General features: G+C 39.2%; 1 protein-coding gene across 3 annotated transcripts in view; it reads left to right on the top strand.

The window, feature by feature from the left end:
- Positions 1-18,428, top strand: part of LOC128140631 (SAM and SH3 domain-containing protein 1-like) — a 575,076-nt gene that overhangs the window by 1,863 nt on the left and 554,785 nt on the right. The window lies entirely within an intron of this gene.

Genomic DNA, 18,428 nt, shown 5'->3' with positions numbered 1-18,428 from the left:
GGTGGTCAGGACCTGGCACCAGGCAGGTGTGAAGAGGAGCGGGGCCAACGCAGGTCAGCTCCGCCAACGCTTGTTGGCCTGATGTGGACATACAGGGTGGTGCAGCATGGCGCTTGGGTTTCGGTTTTGCCTCTCTCTGTTTTTTGCCTTTTAGCCCAGTCTAGTTCGGGGCGTGAAGGCAGAAATTGTCAGGGTGGTCTTAATGGCTTGGGGGTTTGTTTGGTTTTCTTTTCGGTGAAACTTTTCTCTTGTGTCAGAGAGTGATGGCTTCTCTCATCTTTTGTTAAAGGTCGTATTTTAGTGTCAGTTTCTGTTGGCGTAAATGGCTCGTGAAGCAAGTGGTAATCTGGCTAGAGGAACCACTCTTTCCATTGCCTGGATTTATTTACTGGAGGATGGTAATGACTGGTGAATGTCAAAACTATTCATCAGCTGCTCCAGCACAGGCCGGTCTATCTCCTGGACACGTGGTTTGCTGAAAGGCCAGAAAAGTGCAGGTCTCAGAAGAGTACATTCCAGTTTGACGAAACCCCAATATTTACCGAATTCTTATCTTTTGAAAAGGTTAAAACGTAAGATTAATGTGGTTTGGAAGACAGAAAGAGTTTTGTCTGAAGTTCTCAGTAGGTTTCCTGCTGAAAACGTCATATGCAGAATAAGTAAAATGATAGAATTAAATGGATAATACCATGGAGGAGAAAATGATTTGTGAAAGAAAATAAGGTGTTGTAATGCACGGTTGCTTCAGAGTTCAGAATTAATTGCTTCAAAGTTGTTCGATGATCCAAGTTGCCTGTATTTTCTTTAATGATTTGAAGTCTGATTTTTCGCAAAGACTGAGCAATTGCAGTTGACCTTCAAATTGTGGGTACCTTTTACCTCTGAAAAGCTTACGAAGGTATGGAAGCAAGGTGATGGGGAAGTCTGCAGGTCTGGGTTTACAGAAATGTGAGGAATTAAGATTGAATTATCTGCTGTAGGGGACCTGGGTGTGAGGATAATGAGTAAAATTTAACTTGGACAACAATGCAGAGGTGCAGATAATAAAACTGATAGGACAGTAAGTTTCAGGACTCCAGTTTTTTAACAGCTTGGTGATAGAGGGCCGCTAGTCACTTCTCAAGTGCAGCGCAGTTGGCTAGTTTGAGGTGTTTATTTGTTCTCTTTTCCTGAAACATCTGGCTGATGACATTGTCAGAGACAGTGTATCAAATCTGATAAGACAGTAGCCAAATCTAACGAAACATCCATGAACATCTAGTCTAAGTACAGCATCTTCCAAAAGTTACTGTATCATTTCGGAGAGATTTTTTTTTTTCCCCTCCCTTGGAAGTGATCCATCGTTGGACTGACACCCTTCTGAAATTACCATTACATGTCTTATATAAAAGAACTTCTGGCTTACCAGTGTAGCTGCAGCACATTACTCACCTCCATAGCTACGTTTCGCTTCTTCCTTTTGTCTTTGTGTATGTTCACAGTGACCAATTCCGTCTTACCAAGTGGATCCTCTCCCTTCTCTCTTCTATACCTCGTCCATAGGAATTGTAAAATTTCTAAGATGCCAGCATATGACATCAAGGAAATTCAAATCTTTGGCGTTGATTTCTTCTTTAGCTCACCTTATTTTAATTTGATGGGTCTGATAATAGTGTGGATTAACTGTCAGGGCAAGCTCATCTTACACAGAAAGAGTCACTCAGCTTTAATTGGTTTAAATCTAAATGCAATATTTTGAAATAGAAAGAGGAACCAAGCTCACTTACCTAGTTTTATTTCAGCCTGTGGTGTCAATGTATTTATTTTGGATGATAAATGCATATAACATCATTTTTTTACAGTAATAGAAAAACTTTCTCCATCTCCTCAGTGTGAATCACTTCACATCATAGCATGTTGTAAGAAACCATAAAGCTGGCAAGATTTGAGTGTGTGTTGCTCAACATGTGTTATTCTGAATGCCACCCACTGTAGCAATCCATCTCCAAAACAGCTTAAAGGGAATAGCAAAAGATCACGTCACTGTACATTATTCATTGGATGTTGTTTAGAGCAAGAAAAATGAAATACTGTATTCTTTCATTTGGGAAAGAGCCATATTATAACAGCGTCTCTTTTTTCTAAAAAAAAAAAAAAAAAGAAAATTGTGGATATAATTTAAGCAACCTGTATTATACTTTTTATATAGAATATGCAGTGTACAGACTTCTGCATGTCAAAAGAAACTGGATGTATTCTCTGCTGTGCACAGGATTAAAGAATCAGCTTGAGGTTTGTGTCAAGTTTTTTGTATACATTTATCACATGTCCATCTACAGATGGTCATGTGGATATTCTGGAGCAGGGCACTAGACACTGACCTGTTTGACATCCATTCGCATTTCTGGTGCTGCTGAGCTGCTAGCTAGCCTTCTACTTCCCTCCATGGCTTCTGTGGAGAATGCCATCATCTTTTCCTCTTAATATCTGTGAATGGCAAGTAGTATCTATGAATAGAGGAGCATGCTTTTGTATACATATATGTATATGCATTTTACTTGTTTCCTGAAGAATACTTCATGTGTTCAGTTATGTAGTTCTCCGACAATTTTGGAGTTTTATTGGAAAACATCCCTGAGAACTGGAAGTGCTGCTCTTTTGTCTTGTTTGTAGCCTTTTGCCAGCTGCCAGAGCTCTAGACGTGTCAAAAGATCAAAACTGAGTATTGGATGTGGCCGTGGAGATGTTAAAAGCATCCTTTTGTGGTCCTTCCAGTGTTGGTGCTGTATTTTCAGATGAAGGGTGAAACAGCAGAGTGGGAAGGATAGAAATGTATTGGCACGGTAAATTTTAGTTTAACTTAGCTTGATTACAGTCAGCAGAAATGACTAACAACTACTTAGCAAAGCTTAATATAAATCTCTTAAAGACATGCAAACTTTGAATTGAAGCCATGTGTGTGGGCGACTTCAGACATGGAGAATTATCACAAGCCATCTTGATTATTTCCATGGAGAATTAGAACAAGGCCTCACCTCCTCAAATTGCATCTTACATATTTTTCAGGTATAAACCAATATAACTGTAACTGAGAAGAACTCGACTGAAGTCAGATCTTGTTCCATGTTGGTAATGCTATTTGATAGTCAAAGCCTCCTGTTTTAGTTTCATGCCTGCTGTTGCTGGCTGATAGCCCTAGAAGTCTCATTTATCTAAGAAACTTCTTGTGGAGTTGATGGGCTTAAATGCCCTTCAAAGAAGAACCCGTGGTACCTCTCTGAGTGAAGTGAAACATCTGTGTCATCTCAAAATATCTAGCTGCTTTAAAAAATTATCCTTGATGGTTGTAATTCTGTCCTTAATTAGGAACTTAATTATGCCCAGTTTAGGAATAGTATTAATATTCTTTTGCCGTGTAGACATTTTGGAGGATGCACTGATGGCAGAAGGAAACCAAAATGAGCAGCCCCCCTGGGTTCCAGTGAAGATGAATGAAGGGAAGCACAGCACTGACCTGAACCAGCTGGATCGGAGGAACAGAGCCTTTACCTCCATCCGGAGACACTTCTTGCCTTGGTGGGCTTGTTGCAAAATGGATTATGTCCATGCTGGGTTTGAGCAGGAGTAATGTCACTAAATGTCACCATGGTAGGGAAAGCAGAGGCGCACCAATTTTGTCAATATAAAGACAAGCAGGGTACCTCCTTGTGGAAAGTGCCAAGAGAAATTAAGTATCCTATTTATCTCGAATATAGATTAAGTGACATTTAATAGTTTACTGGAATTTCATTACTATTTCTAATTGAAATAAATGGCCTGACTTATTTCTTGAGGAGCTTTATTCAATTTTTCATCTCCAGAGAATTGCAAATACATTAAAAATCACTAAAAATGTAGATGCATTAAAAGCTCCCACACCAGTTGATTTGCTTAGCCTCAGTAAAGTTATATTCATGTAGATTTCAGTACTTGTTAGAGAGAGTAAAACTGTAGTGTGACATATGTATGCATACGTGACCTCATTGTCACTCACTGTGCTGTTCATGATTATCAGCATGCCTGAAAAACAAACACTAAAAATTCAGCTGCATTTGAGGTCATAATCTCAAGAGTTCAAGCAGATGTAGAAAAGTAAGAAGTCAGATCCAAGTATCTGCTTAAACACCCAACCACATTTTTTTAAGTTCTGTGCTGCTGATATAGCAGAGATTTGTGGTTCTGATTAAATCTTTGTTTAATCCTTGCCACTACAAAATGAGGAATATTTCACATAATTTAAATGTTAAGAGGTAAAGATGCCAGTAATACTGCTTTGAAATACACTGGTTCAAGCTGAGTCTGGGGCTGGATAGTGTAGTCAGCGCTTTAGATATCTACAGAAGTGAATTCAGTGAATTAAAAATATGGTGTTTTGAAGAAATGGCAACACTCACTCATACTAGAATTAAACATGAACCTTTTTCTAAAGACCTGGCTGCTTTGGAAGAACTGCATCAACTCTGATTAGCAGAGCGTTCTCAAATATGCCTTGGGGAAAGCTGCCTATTGACAAAAGTACTAGTGCATTAAGTAGTAACAATATTTTCATGGCAATAAATTAGCAAAGCTACAGGCAATGTTCAGGAAGTGAAAAGGTATTTTATATAAGAAATCACTGAATTTGCCTTTGATTTCATAACTCTGTTTTCTTTTAAAGAAAATATAGCACCTCATATATTGGGCAGTTGTTTCACAGTCCCGGTTTATTAAACCCACCGAAAACAAACTGGAAAAGATCTTCTGATCAGACCATTAAGGCAAAATATTGCAGAATATGAATAATACAGTACTGTGCTGTATTTGCATTTGAATTGTTCCTGAATATTTTAAAGTGTATTCAGTCTCCTCTGGAAATGTTAATGTAAATCTTCCTGGGTTTCATTATCTCTCAGTTTTGAGGGGAGGAAGAGCCCATTAGGGTGTATTAAAGGTGGAGTCCTGAGAGAGGATAGTATCAACTCCACAGCCTTCTGGCCCCCTTTCTACAATGGCATGCAGTGTATTTTCTCAGTCCTGGTCACGGTGGGGGCTGACAGAGGAGCAGGGGAAGCGCGTGGCTCCCAGCTCGAAGGAACTGTGAGGGACCGAGCCCCTGCCACTGCCCTCAGTGCGGGAGCCTTCCTTCGTCCCCCACACCGCTCCAAGTTGGAAAGAAGAGCTAAACTTACAGGTCCCTGGCAAAAAAGAGAAATGCCTGGCCTCTTGTAGTTCCCTGAAGGCTTTTTTCCCCCCCTAAAGGACATGATTCAGTCGGACCTCTGTGGTGCAAAGCTGAACTGAATTTTCTCACATAAAGTTTTGCGGGGGGGGGGGGGGGGGGGGTGGCGAACCACACCTCCACAGGGACACCACCAGTGGTCTGGCAAAAGTCTAACTACCAGTTTCACGCCCACACACCAATAAACCTGTCTTGTTTTAAGTAAGTTTGTGATCATAAGTCTTTCTGAGAAGAAACGAAAATGTTTCTGTTGATACCCCCACCCTCAGAGCTTCTGTCTCCACCGTATGTAGGATGATGAAGCTTGTACACACAACCATGTGTGAGGAGTCACTGGCAAAGAAACTAAGGTAATTTCTTACCAACAAAGTAATCTTGGGAACCATGTTTCTAGTTTTGTTTACAACTGATATCACTTTTATTTCACATATGCCATAATATATAGGGCATCTGTCTCCCTGATTTCAGATGTGACATTGAAGAATTTGCCTAAAGTCATGAAAAATCTTAGGCGGATGAAGTGTTGGGACCCACTACTGCAGTGTCTTTGTCCATTACCTTATGCTTAAGTATAAACTTCCCTACATGTAACAGAAAAGTGATCAAGGAGCAACCAGTAACTTGGCTGTATGGCAATTCGTTATGCCTGTTAATTTTGCCTGTCAGTTATACCCTGTGCGTACATGTCATTAGGAAGAGTCCCTATTCACTGAGGACTGAGGTATATAGACCCATATGTATGATCTGAAACATGCTAACGGCTATCGTAGAATTTATGAATAGTGCAGCAGAAGGGTTTGAAGTGACAGGAATATTGTTATTGCAGATTAGGAATTAATTTATTGTATCACTTACAGGAGCTCACTTACTGGTTTGAGACTCTTCCAAAGTGGGAGAGGACAGAATGAGTTAAGACTAGGTTGGTAGGTTCAACTTTTAAATTTCTTGCTTTGTCAGTTTGAATAAGCCCCTTTGCTTGGTGTTTGACGAAGTTATCTAGTTCAATCTCTTTGTCTAGGCTACTATGACATCTCATATCCATGCGCTTATCTTGACAAATGTGGTGGCTTGTACACGCTGCAGGAATTGTCATTTATTAAAAGAGCACAGCGGCTCTATGTTTAGCACTGCCACGTTATTTTGGGACCGGCTGTGCAGCAGGAAGGGGAGGATCGGGTGAACCTTCCCTGACACTGGCAGTCTGCGAGCTGAGCTGGCCCAAAACCGTCTCCAGTGACTCATCCAGCCTCTTCGGTTTGTTACTTGCAGATAGTAAAAAACTTTTCTTGCGATTTTGCAAAACGAAAGAGAAGTGGTGTGTCACATGAAACAGGAGTAGAAGGGCCTTCAAATAGTATCTCATCCTGGTTCTCACAAACTCAGCAGGATGTGAATGACAGTGATGCATGCCTCTCACGGGAGCCTTGCTCTTCCAGTTGGTCTCATTCCCAGTGAAGTCAGTGGGGGTTTTGCCAATGATTTCATTTGATGCTGGGTTTGGCGTGAAGTGTTCGAATTTAAATTGGCTAACAAGCACACCCTTACCAACTGTAATTGTTGTGGTGGGTGAGAACAGGATGAGATGAGAACGATAAATACGGTAGTAGCATGCAAAAAAAAGAAGTCAGAACTTTTCAGAGCTTTAAATATCACCGTTAGCAGCTTGATCAGCAGCAAGGCAGACTTCTGAACATAGGTTTGTGCTGGAATAAATGTTTGGTAAATATTCTCTAAAGTCTCCACTAACGTATATAGGCTGGAATCAAGTACACATAGTTGTTTACAGCTGTCCTCTCTGTAACTTAAAACTGGGGAGAAATGGCAATAATATATAGCAAATAAAACTTACAACTGGGTACAAATGTATGTCTTCTACAAGTTCTTTTTTTCCAAGAAGTTGGTTTTGAAGATCCACACCCTGAAGCAGGGATGTGGTGTTATCACTGTGTATGATGTCAGTCGGAACTTCAGGGGGAAATTAAGTCCGGTTCTGATGTCTGTGCCTCAGAAACCACATGATAAATTTGGTGTGGTTAAGAAAAGAGTTAAAAAGCTGGAAAAAAACTTGCCTTCCAGTCAGGGACTAAGAAAAGCTTGTACTGTTTTTTTCCCGGAGTTAGTTAAGTGGCCACTTGGCCATGCTCTCACATGCACGGAAGGAAATATTTTTATTAGCAGAAAAAGGCATTGAGAACTTCAGTGGCTGAGAGCTGAGCTAGGCTATTCATGCTGTGAAGAAGGCCAAAAGCCAGTGTAAACCAAGAACTTAATAAGTCAATATTCCATAGAGAAAAATAAAACTTCAAAACTCAAAAGTAGGAGTGGGCGCCAGTTCTGCATCAGTGCCCTTGGTTTGGGGATAGAGATGTTTGCTGGGAGTGACTCTTCTGCACTAGCAAGCTCCTGTCCCTTGGGCTCTGCATCTCCCAACCCTGCTGTCCCAGAGCCCATTCCCTGACCTCTCCTAAATCATCTCCCCTAAGTCTGCCTCCAGGCACACTATCTTCTTCCCTAAGAGCAGTCTCTTTCCCATCCAAGAATGTACATCTTTTGCCTTAAGTCTCCCTGATCTTTTTCTCTCCAATCTACATTCACTCAACAAAGTTGAGGAGTGTTAACTGTGATCTGTTTGGGCGGAAAGACAGAACTGATGCAGCGATACCTTTTTGTACAGCTTGAGACAATGCTGTGTCTTTCTCACTTGACGCCATCCCACCCCATCCCATCTCACCCCAAGTCCTGTATGAGTTTTATTCCATCTCTCTCTCCTGCTGCCCCAGAGTCTCAGGCTGTAATTTGGCTCCTTCTGTCTCCTCCCCGATGCGAAGAGAAGCTTTCTCTCCCAGTTGGGAGAGTGGGGCCGTCCCTTCTCTCTCCTTTGCACTCAGTGCCCCCAGCTGCCTTCCCATTGACCAACGTGGGTGGCTGAGCGCAAGTTGTTCTCATAAAACTAAAGCTCCAGACTTCAATCTTAAAAATTTCAGTCTTAAAACTGCCACAAGCTGCAGTTATCCAAAGTCCCTCCAGTCCCAGTTCTGTGGCAGAAAGAAGGGATTGATCTAGGAAAAGGAGGTTGTATTATAGCTGTGGAACATATATATGGGACTGACTCGGTCTTTTCGAAGCAAGACCAAATGTATTGTTAAAAAAATAAGTTGTAACCTCATCAAAAGTTATGAGTTCAATGCAAAAATGTTGCAAGATTTTCTTGGCATAGTTTTTTAGGGCTAACCATGTGATCATGATAATTGCTTCTAATTGCAGCATGTCTGAATTCTTGTCCGATTGTTTAGTGGTTGCCAAAATGTTTTTCTTCAAATTTTGTTTAAACCTGTTCTAGTAATAACTGCTTGCGTTGTACTGCATTGAGAATTTTTATACAAATGCATCTCTGATTTTTTGTATACTTCGTAGTTAAGGTTTCCGCCTAAATATCCAGCTATTAGTTTAGCAGACGTTTTTCCATAGCTAGGGAATGAGAAGTACCAGAATAAAGAAACATCAAGAATCGAATTTGCCCTTGAGAAGGTCTGTCACAGATCTTCATGGGCTAGTTCCTAGGCTAAAAATTTCAACCTAAAGATAAGAACGGGTGACTATTTCAGCCTCTGAGTCTACATTCTCTCTCGTATCAGACCAAACATCACAAGGAAATCTCATTTTAAAACACTAACCTAAAGAAACTGAAGGGTTAATAAAGAGAACTGTGGAAATTACTAACCAAGAAGGTTTGTTCATTTTAAAGTGTTAACATTCAAAAATGGAGAAAAACAGAAAATAAGGAAATGTGACTGAAACTATACCAAGAGATCTGGAAAAAGAGTCATTTTGATTTTACCTGCTTTGTTATTTTCATGTGAAGAAAATGTATTGGACTTTCCTATGATAACTTCTAAATAAGATTTTGCCAAGAGAGTATTTCAGAGAGAGGATTTTCACATACACTTGGTATTTACACAGTGGCAGAAATAATGCTCTGTAGCTCTGTGGAGTAGGATGGGGCAAGAGGAAGTTTGACAAGAATAGCACTAGCTTGTTTCTGTCCAGCTCTAAAAATTACATGCAGTAAGGACATACTTCATGCAGTCAGTGAATAGAAGTAATAAAATGTGTGTGTGTGTCATTGCCGATAATGTCAAAACCAAACAAAAAAACCCAGTCACTCATTTTGAATCTCTTGAAGAAGTAACATCAGTATCCCTAGCAAAGGTTATGGCAAAATTCTCCTAAAAAGTTGACTTTATTTCCCAGATTTGTGATCTAAAAATTCCGTGTTTGAAGCAATGTTGAAAAATTCACCTCTCGGTAATACTTTGGCTCCTGATACAATAATTCCCCAGGAAAATGATTTTATTCTTTTTGATAGAAAGGCATGCACCTGCTGCAAACTGAAAGGAAGGGAACTAATTTAATTGCTATCAGGCAGCAATGGAAATCAGGTGAGCCAGGCTTGCTCCTGGGTACTCCCGGGCTAGTGCCCTCAGTGCTCATTTACTTCCATAAGTAGGAGTAGCACTGCGGAGGATTGAACCAGTTTGGGGTATTTTTCCCAATGGAGTTTAGCTAATCTGAAATACCACTTCTCATAGGTAAGTTTTATGCATATCAACAAAAGCAGAGATTGTAATTGTTAGAGCTAGTCTGAATCTCTTTTTGAAGTTGGCTCATGCTGGTGCTGTAGCAAGTATGTGATAGCGTGGGTGCTGTGCACTTTATAAAATGTTACATCGCTTACAAAATTAGGTGGTTTTTGTATGAGCCTTCAGTAGCAGGTATTAATTCACCTATATAGAAAGTGGTAAAGGATTGAGGTGTTTCCCTAAGGAATTATTTCATCTTAGAGCTGGAAACTTACTTAAAAGAGAATTTATGTTCTAAACTTTAGTAAAAAGAATGGCTTATGCAACCATTGGATTCATTAAATTGATTCCTATGGTGTCTAACAGGAACTAAGCTGTTGCAGTATGTCCCTCATCTGTGTGTGTGAGTGTGATGGTTTTGGTTTTGAAAGGAGCACAGATTTGTCCAGGAGAACTAATTGTTTTATAGAACTTGTTTTATAGATCTTTCAGTGGCTGAAATTGATGCAATAGTTAATAGTATTGATCTAGACTTGGAAAATAAGGCAGAAATTCCTTTGTGCTGAGCAGACTTCTTCCTACAGGGATAAGGAAATGAGTATCATTTTCTTAATAAGAAATAGCTTCATACTTAGAATGAATATGAATTAAATTCAAGGCGAAGGTAGTGAAGGAATTTCAAGGGCTTATTTTCCTTTTCTTCTTCTTGCCTCTCTTATCATATTTACCATGGAAAAATGTCTTTCTCTAATTTGAATTTACTGTACAGTAACTGGGCAAAACCAATTTCATCCTTTTACTTAGCACATTCTAACTCCATAATCTTCCTTTTTTTGTTGTTTTCACTGACAGTTTGTGTAGTATGAATATACGCTTCATGTACTTGACAGTTTTCAGTTTATAAGTGTCTAATTTTAAATTTTCAAGGTGTGCTATTTTTAACTGAAGTGGTAGCATTGTTTTTCCTTCAAATTAAACATGGTATTTAAATTATGTTATGAACTTTTAGAGGTGGTGTCATAAGAATGACTTTCAGAATGATTCAGGTATTCTCACTAACACCTCACTTTTTTAGACAGTCCCTCCCAGAACTTATCTTGGCTCTTCAGTAGTAAAAGCTTGCTGCTCTTTTTTATAATTTTATAATTTTTTTAATTATTTTTTTTAATTTTCTGCCTTTCCCCCTTCCCCCCCCTTATTATTTGCTGATATATTGTTTTACTTCTCTGGCTCCTGCTGACAAAAGATAAAAAATTCCATTCTAAATAGCATTGCTTTTGACCAGTCCCTCTTTATTTTAGTGCGGGTTTGTCTTGCAAAGTGTTGCATTTACAAAAAAAACCACCAAACTTTTCTGTAGACCCTTTCAGATAGTTACCTGAATAGTAATTATCTATTGGCGATTATGTATACCGCACAGACAAGGAATAATATTCTAACAGAGCAATATTTACTGTTTTTATATTACATGCTTTTAGGGGCATGCATGAATATTTAGGTTTTAGGGATTTTGTAATGCTTTCTAAACAGACTGCAGCACTGAATTTTTGTCTTTGTGTATTTTCCTGCAGTCTGTTTGCTAGCTGCTTGCAAGATGTGCAGAATATGTAACTGAAAGATGTACGTTGGTACGTAAATAGACCTTTGATATAAGAGGAAACTTCTGCAGTTTAAGCAGCAAGTGTTATCAGTTGCCTTTTCTATAGTAGGATTTTTCAAAAGTAAAAGCATGTTTACAATAGATCTGTCAGGTATGTAGGCTCTGACCCTGTTACACCCTATCATGAAAGTCGGTGGAAATTTTGCTACTGATTTTGTTGGGAACAGACTGAGACTTTTGCCAAGGACCAACATTTCTGCTTTCAAAGTACTGAATCGGAAAATGTAACCACTATGGTTTCTGGTTGAAACCTTGCCTTTGATCTAAATGACTTTTTAAACATATTTCTATTAGCTGTTATTTTCATGAACTGGTAAAAGTCCTTTCTCTTTGGAATGGGTTGCTGAGATTGCGAATGTCTCCCCCTACCCTTGGTTAATGTTGCCATTCAAATACCATTAAATTGATCTGTACCTTTTTTCTCTCTTAGTTTTTTTCCCTCTCATCCCCCTCATCCCTCCCCATTTTTTTGTTTTTTCCAGTTTGGAGACTTGTGAAGTAAGTCCTAGCCTGTCAAACAGTGTGCTGAATTTCTGGATGGTTTTCAATTTTTCAGCTAAAAGTAAGGGAATAGAAAACGTCATCAGTAAGAATGAGATGCTTTTTGGTACCTGAAAAATATTTAGAAGGCAAGAAATGGAAAAAAAAAATTATAATTGTGCTATAATTATTTACTGAGGCTGTATAGCCCTTTCAAAAGGATTTTAGCCTATTTAAGAGGAGTAATCCTATATGTTAATTATTGGTGCCTTACTGGACTTAAACTGCCTGGGAGGAGCTAAACTTGGAAAGGAGGTAGGAGCCTGTAGTAAAGAAATCTCAAGAGCAGCCAGGTTGAGGAAAAAAAATTTTTAGGCTGCGAGTTTCTATCACGTTGTTTTGGAACTATATGCCCCAAGGAGGAGATTGCTTTGACTTTGGTGAAATGGCAGGATTTGTTTGCAGATGGGTAGATTGGTTTACTTACATGTTTGGTCAATCCTAAAGGTGGAAATTTGGCAGATGTAACTAATTTTCTGTTCTTTTCTAAAAGTGATGTGTTCAGAGGAGTTGCTGGCTGTCTGCCCATATGCTCCCTCACTTTCTTCAGAATCTCTGGTTTCTGCTCCCCTTCCTGATAAACACACATGTTTTTAGACCTGTTAGCCCATCGCTTATGCCCATGTAGACCATTTTGTCAGCCTGGGGTTAAAAAAAAAAAAGCCTGAAAAGGTATGTGAATAACACTCTAAGGGGGTTTTCTTTCTATATTCCCAGAACTGCGTATAAAGAATACTTAAACTCTGGGTTTCCAAATACTGTCAGTGTCTCTTAAATACAAGAAAAAGTTGGAAGAGAAAAGCTTTTTTTTTTTTTTAATAGGTTCATGTTTAAATCACAGCTCTGGATGTTGTTTAGACAGCTTGCAGCTGAAGAATATGTTTAGAAAAAGACTCCTGCAGTTTTATGCAAGCTTCTTTTCCACTGTACAAATAAGTGGTAGTGCTTCATGGAACTGAAGCAACTGTATGTCTCTAAAGAGCAGAAAAAGCAGTGCAATTGATGCAGCAGTTTTCCATGTGTTCCCTTTCAATATATCTAAGGTTTGACTAAATTAATATTGCCAAAGTTGTAAAAATAATTCTGTTTATGTGACATCAGATCCATACTGGGAGTTAAATGTCCTTCTGCTGTTTGGCTAATTGGTAGTACCAACCCTTAGTAATTTTTGTGATTGAAGTACTTGTCCAGTACCTCTGAATAGAGGTGACATAGTGGCAAGTGTTTTTCTCAAGTGTGAGCTGGATTTTGAAACTACTGATTGACAAGCAGTTGTTTAACTTTACAGAGGCTGCATTACTGGCGATCTTAATCTTGGCTATTAATTTTTTTACAATGCTAAGCTGTCTTTGCCATTAGAATTTTTTTCCTAGTACTTTACGTAAATCTTCCATGCAGTGATTTTTAGCTTGTTACTTTTTGCCATGTCTGCCAGGAGCATGGAAAATAGAGGTTTTTTTCTTTCCCTCTGGCAGCAAGCTTTAGCTACCTGAGGCTACTGCTAAATCCTACCTAAATGTGTCTGCTAAAATAGAGAAGAAGATTGTTCATTAATCCTCCTTTTAGGTTACACTTTCTAGACCAATTCTCATTCTTTGAAGTTGGTCCCTTCTGTATTCTCTCCCTCATTGGTTGGAAGGTGTCTGGGCATGGTATCCCAGTGGGGGCCTTGCTGATGTTGGGCAGAATGTACGTTATTCTGTCTTTGCAGTTGATAATTTGGTTGGTTTGCCCCCATATGGGGCTGTTACCCTTTTTGTAATGTTATGATATTACTGACTCATGCCTTGGATCCACAGGAGGCCCTGAGACCTTTAGGTAGCAACGAGAGCCATTTGTTTCCCATTACTGGTGTATGTAATGATTCATAGTCAGGTGCGCTTTCTTGCTGTTGTCCCTGATGAATAACATTCCCTGTATTTACCAGGCTCTCCCTCCAGTTTAAGGCCATTTTGAAGTCTAAGCCTGGCTGCCTGTGCACTAATGCTCCAACCAGTTGAATGTGGCCTGCTGATATAAAAAAAATTCTCTGTTTCACTACCCAAATCAGTACTAAAAATAATGATTATTGCTGTAGTGAGGACAGCCCCCTGCAAAACTTCTCTTGATACCTCTTCAAATTTTGGCATAGACAGTTTGTAAATATGTTTTTCCTCATGTTTTGTACTCATTTTGATTTAGGCTGTGCTTCCCCAGTTTGTTAATACAAATGTCTTGTTAAACAGTATCAAAAGATGTAATAAAGTCAAGATTTTTGGCATCTACTTCCTTTTTTTCCTGGAGGTTTGTTGTCTGATATACAAAGAGATTAGGCTGATGTGACATAATTAGTTCTTGATGAGTCTATGTTGACTGTTAAACATCTTGTCAATTCTTGATTCGTGAAACAAAAGCGTTTTTGTGGGGGAGGATCAATAAGGTTTTTCCTATACAGCATAATAATGTTGTTCCAACAAATACAGGTTTGTTTCTGTTATCTTCCTTTACCCAAAAAGTAACAGCTCTTGGTCACTTACACCGCTGGTTTTGGGAGAGGATAGCACGTTCTCTTGGTACACAGCAGACCATCTCCTTGCGCACAGTCCAGTTTTTTCCCTATGCTACCAGTCTAGTTGTGATCGTAAACCTAACCTAGTAGGTGAACTCCTCTGTAGAGCCGTTTGTCCCTATGTATATGATGTCTGTCAGGCACAGACACCTATATGTCCTCTGCATTTTGGCTCATGCTAGTTTTCTAGTGGGTAGAGGGAACTGAGGATAACTCTGTGCTGCACTTTAGCACTTTGTGCCTGAGGAGACTTTGTCCGTAGGCACTACAGCAATGTGCGTGTACAAAAACAGGGTCTGCAAAGGAAGGCCTTGAGGCACTTGTGTAAATCATCTCCTGGGGAGTGCTGTGTGCATTTTGGCCACTGCCAAGGATCTGGCCTGATGTGTATTGAATGCTCCGCGGCATCCGTTCTGTCGTTCAGGATGTAGCTGACAAAAACAGCAACGTGTCTGGGTTGCGCGTTAATCATGACTAAATTTCTCAACCCTCAGACGTATCTTTATTATGTGTTAGTCTGACTCAAAAATATAAACTGTAGGAAACACTTTTCCTACTGGGCATCTCATGTAAAAATAAATGTGTCTATTCTGCCTGTCCCTGCAGACATACTGACCCGATTCAGGGTCGCTAGGGGTAGGACTAATGTGATTGCAGGCCTTTGTGATTTTACTGCATACTTGCAAGGATATCTCCCTCCCTCCTTCTCTCGCTGGATAAACTGGTGGATTGGTTCTTCCCAAGGAATCGCTGTAATTCTACATCTTTCCTCTTGCACCAAGACCTCAAAAAGTTTCATAGACTTTTTTGTAGGTCTGGCAATGGGCAGATAAGTGCCCTGCACCTTGTGGGTTTGGGGCTTTGTTCTTTAGAGAGGGTAGACTAAAAACCAGCCAAACAAAACCAGAAACCAGTTGATTAGTTTGCTCCAGTTCAAACAACACACCAGGGACAAAAGCCTGGCAGTAGCCTGCTGTACAAGTATGAGCAATTGAATGACTGACACAGGAACAGACTTACAGCGCATACCGCAACTGTCCTTCATTCTGTGTGGAGAAAAGGTGCCTTCTCCTTTCTCTCCTCCTTGTGCATCTAGCTGTTGTTTTTGCAAGGAATTCATCATTCATGTTTCTAATGCCTAGGATCTTCATCCCTTTTTAAACCCACCTAACCTGTCCCTTACATGGGAGAGCCACAGCGGGCTTATTGTAAATCTCTTCTTTTGTCAATAGTGGTCCAGTAATGAAATCTCTGATACCATTATCTCTGGAAAAACGGCTCTTCCTCTATTAATTGCACTGCATGATGGCCATATCTTGTGAGGATCTACCTGCTGTGATGTTGCAAAAGACAGAAGCAAGAGCAGTTGACTATCATACCTTAAGCATTTGGCCTAATGAGAAGAAATCTTTTCCTGACTAAAACAAGTGCTCAGTCACACACGCAGCATCCTGAAACACAGCACAGTAATGTAACCATGGGGAGGGATGTGCTGCTGAAAGGAATCAAGTTCATGGAAAAGCCCTGGAGAGCTTAAATCTACAGGCACGAGAAAACCAGAGCCAAGTGATTCTCGTGTTTCCTTAAGCCTTAGCAAGGGAAGGGGTAAATGAGGAAAAGCAGCATCTGCATCCCCATGCCTGCTTCTCTCTAGTGCTGTTTATCTTACTCCCTACTTGTATAATCAGCAGATCTTCTGGTTAATGCAGTGGGAACCCATTTAGTGTCTTTAAGTGTTGTCGGTATTATCGTTCTAATGGACTGAATATGTTTTGATTCACAAATGCTGATCTTGAGGTGAAGGGGGCAAGCTGCAGCATACTGCAGATTATACTTAATTACTGAACCTCACATTCATCTACATATACTTATGCAAAGTTTGGCATTTTCAATGGTTTATTTTTAAATAGCTGAAAACATTCTTAAATAATGGTGATGTTGCCTACTTTCAGCACGCTGTTCCTGAAAACAAACAGTTCAATATATTGCTTTTAGGGGAAATATTTTGCATGGTTGCTCCCAGCCTGGAGCTTTGGGAAAAATTAGGAAATAATTTAGGGGAAGCTATAAATCAGTGAAAAGGGACTTTTAGATTAAAGAATGCTGCTTCAACCATGACTGTGGCTCATAATAGGATGTTATAATCTGGTCATGTAGAAATTTCTGTGTTAAAGTTGGGGAGGGGGGCAGGGATAGGTGGGGGGAGGAAAGGAAAGGATGAAGTGTACTTTTTACCTTGTTCTGTACAAATTCTGTCCCTGGAGATTCTGCAGGATGGATCTGCAAATTCTCTCTTACTGATTTTTTTTTTTTTTCAGTGTCCTTAATTTAGGAAAACCCCACCAGAATGTAAAACAATTTTTACCTACACTAAAATAAACTTTGGTGACCAGTGGAAGCAGACAATGACATCAGTATGTAGGTGTGGAATAATCTTTTTGATTTAGGAAACTGGTTTATTCCTATCATTCATCCTAGTAGAAGCACTTCAAGATCCCTAAAACTGTGGTTTTGTGGTTTTTTCTTTTCTTTTCTTTTTAAATAGGAACCGTTTTCTAATTCCCAACCCACATTTATTAGTGATTTGTGTTTTTTTTTTTTAAATCATGATGACTTTTAGTTTAAGTAGGTTACTGTGTTTAAAAAAAAAAAAGAAAACAAAAACAAAAAAAACCCATCACCACAGTGCATAGTCTACCTGTGCATAATCTCAAATAGAGGTTTATCTCCTTGTGTGCACAGATTAATTGCAACAGTAGTTCCCATTCAAGGAATACTCCAGATTCACCAGCATGATGAGAACAGTCATATCTCTTCAATGTCTTTGTTCTGATAGCTGAAACAAGGAAAGCTCTTTCAGTCTCTCCTTGTAAATTGGGCCATCCAAATCTCTGAACATCCTGATATCCGTTTTCTGCACCCATCTAAGTTTGTATTATCCATTTTTTTTGGAATGTGGGTTTATTCCAGATGAATTTTTATTCTAGTATTCTATGAGATATCTAGCTAGCATACACTTTCATATATCTAGAAACATTAAAGCCTTTTCCTGTTATGAGGTATTTAATTTTTCTGATTTCCTTTCCACCCCTCCTAGAAAACACATATTTCTAGAAGCCAATTTTCTTTTTATTGCCAAAGAAATGCAGTAGATTGGTCAAGTAGTGTGTGGGCACTTTTTCTTCTTTCTTTCTTTCTTTTTTTTTTTTAATAGATCTATATACCATGTTTTACTACTCTGTGGAATGTTCTTGGGCAGTGCTGTAGGTGGTAAGTCATACCAGGTGTTATAAGTTGTGTCTTGAAGTTTTTAATTACAGGTCCAAATTGCATATATACCACTGCTGGCCTTTTCAGTTTTTACGTATAGCACTTAGAGCAGATTTTTTTTTTTAATTGGTGGTTTTGATCACCACATGTATTACACTAACAAGTGGGAGTGCCAAATCTGATCCTTGACACTTTTAACTTTTTTTTAATACCCCAAAGCAACTACTACTGTCCCTGCCACTACCACTTTCTTAGATAAAGTAAATGTTTTTAAAGTCAATTCTGTAGAGCTGCAATTCTTGGTAACAAAATAATTTCAAACACTAGTAAGGAAATTTATGGATTTCAATTATAGCCTGTAGTGTATCATAATTCTAGTTTTATACCCTGTGCAGTTCAGTGTTTTGGATTTTTAATGGGTATAGAGCAGTAATCATAAAAGTGATTCAAAATGCACCCAGTAATTACACAGATTTGCTGTTGCTTTTGCATTAAAAAATGATGATGATTTACAATCAACAAAATTGCAGTCTGTGGTTTTACTTCAGATACTCATGCTATTACACTGCTTATTAGTTATGGTCAGTGATTTAG

Source organism: Harpia harpyja, chromosome 4 (assembly GCF_026419915.1).
Source record: "Harpia harpyja isolate bHarHar1 chromosome 4, bHarHar1 primary haplotype, whole genome shotgun sequence".
In the NCBI taxonomy this organism is placed as follows: domain Eukaryota; kingdom Metazoa; phylum Chordata; class Aves; order Accipitriformes; family Accipitridae; genus Harpia; species Harpia harpyja.
Note: the sequence above shows the minus strand (reverse complement) of the source record. Positions and strands in the feature narration are given on the sequence as shown.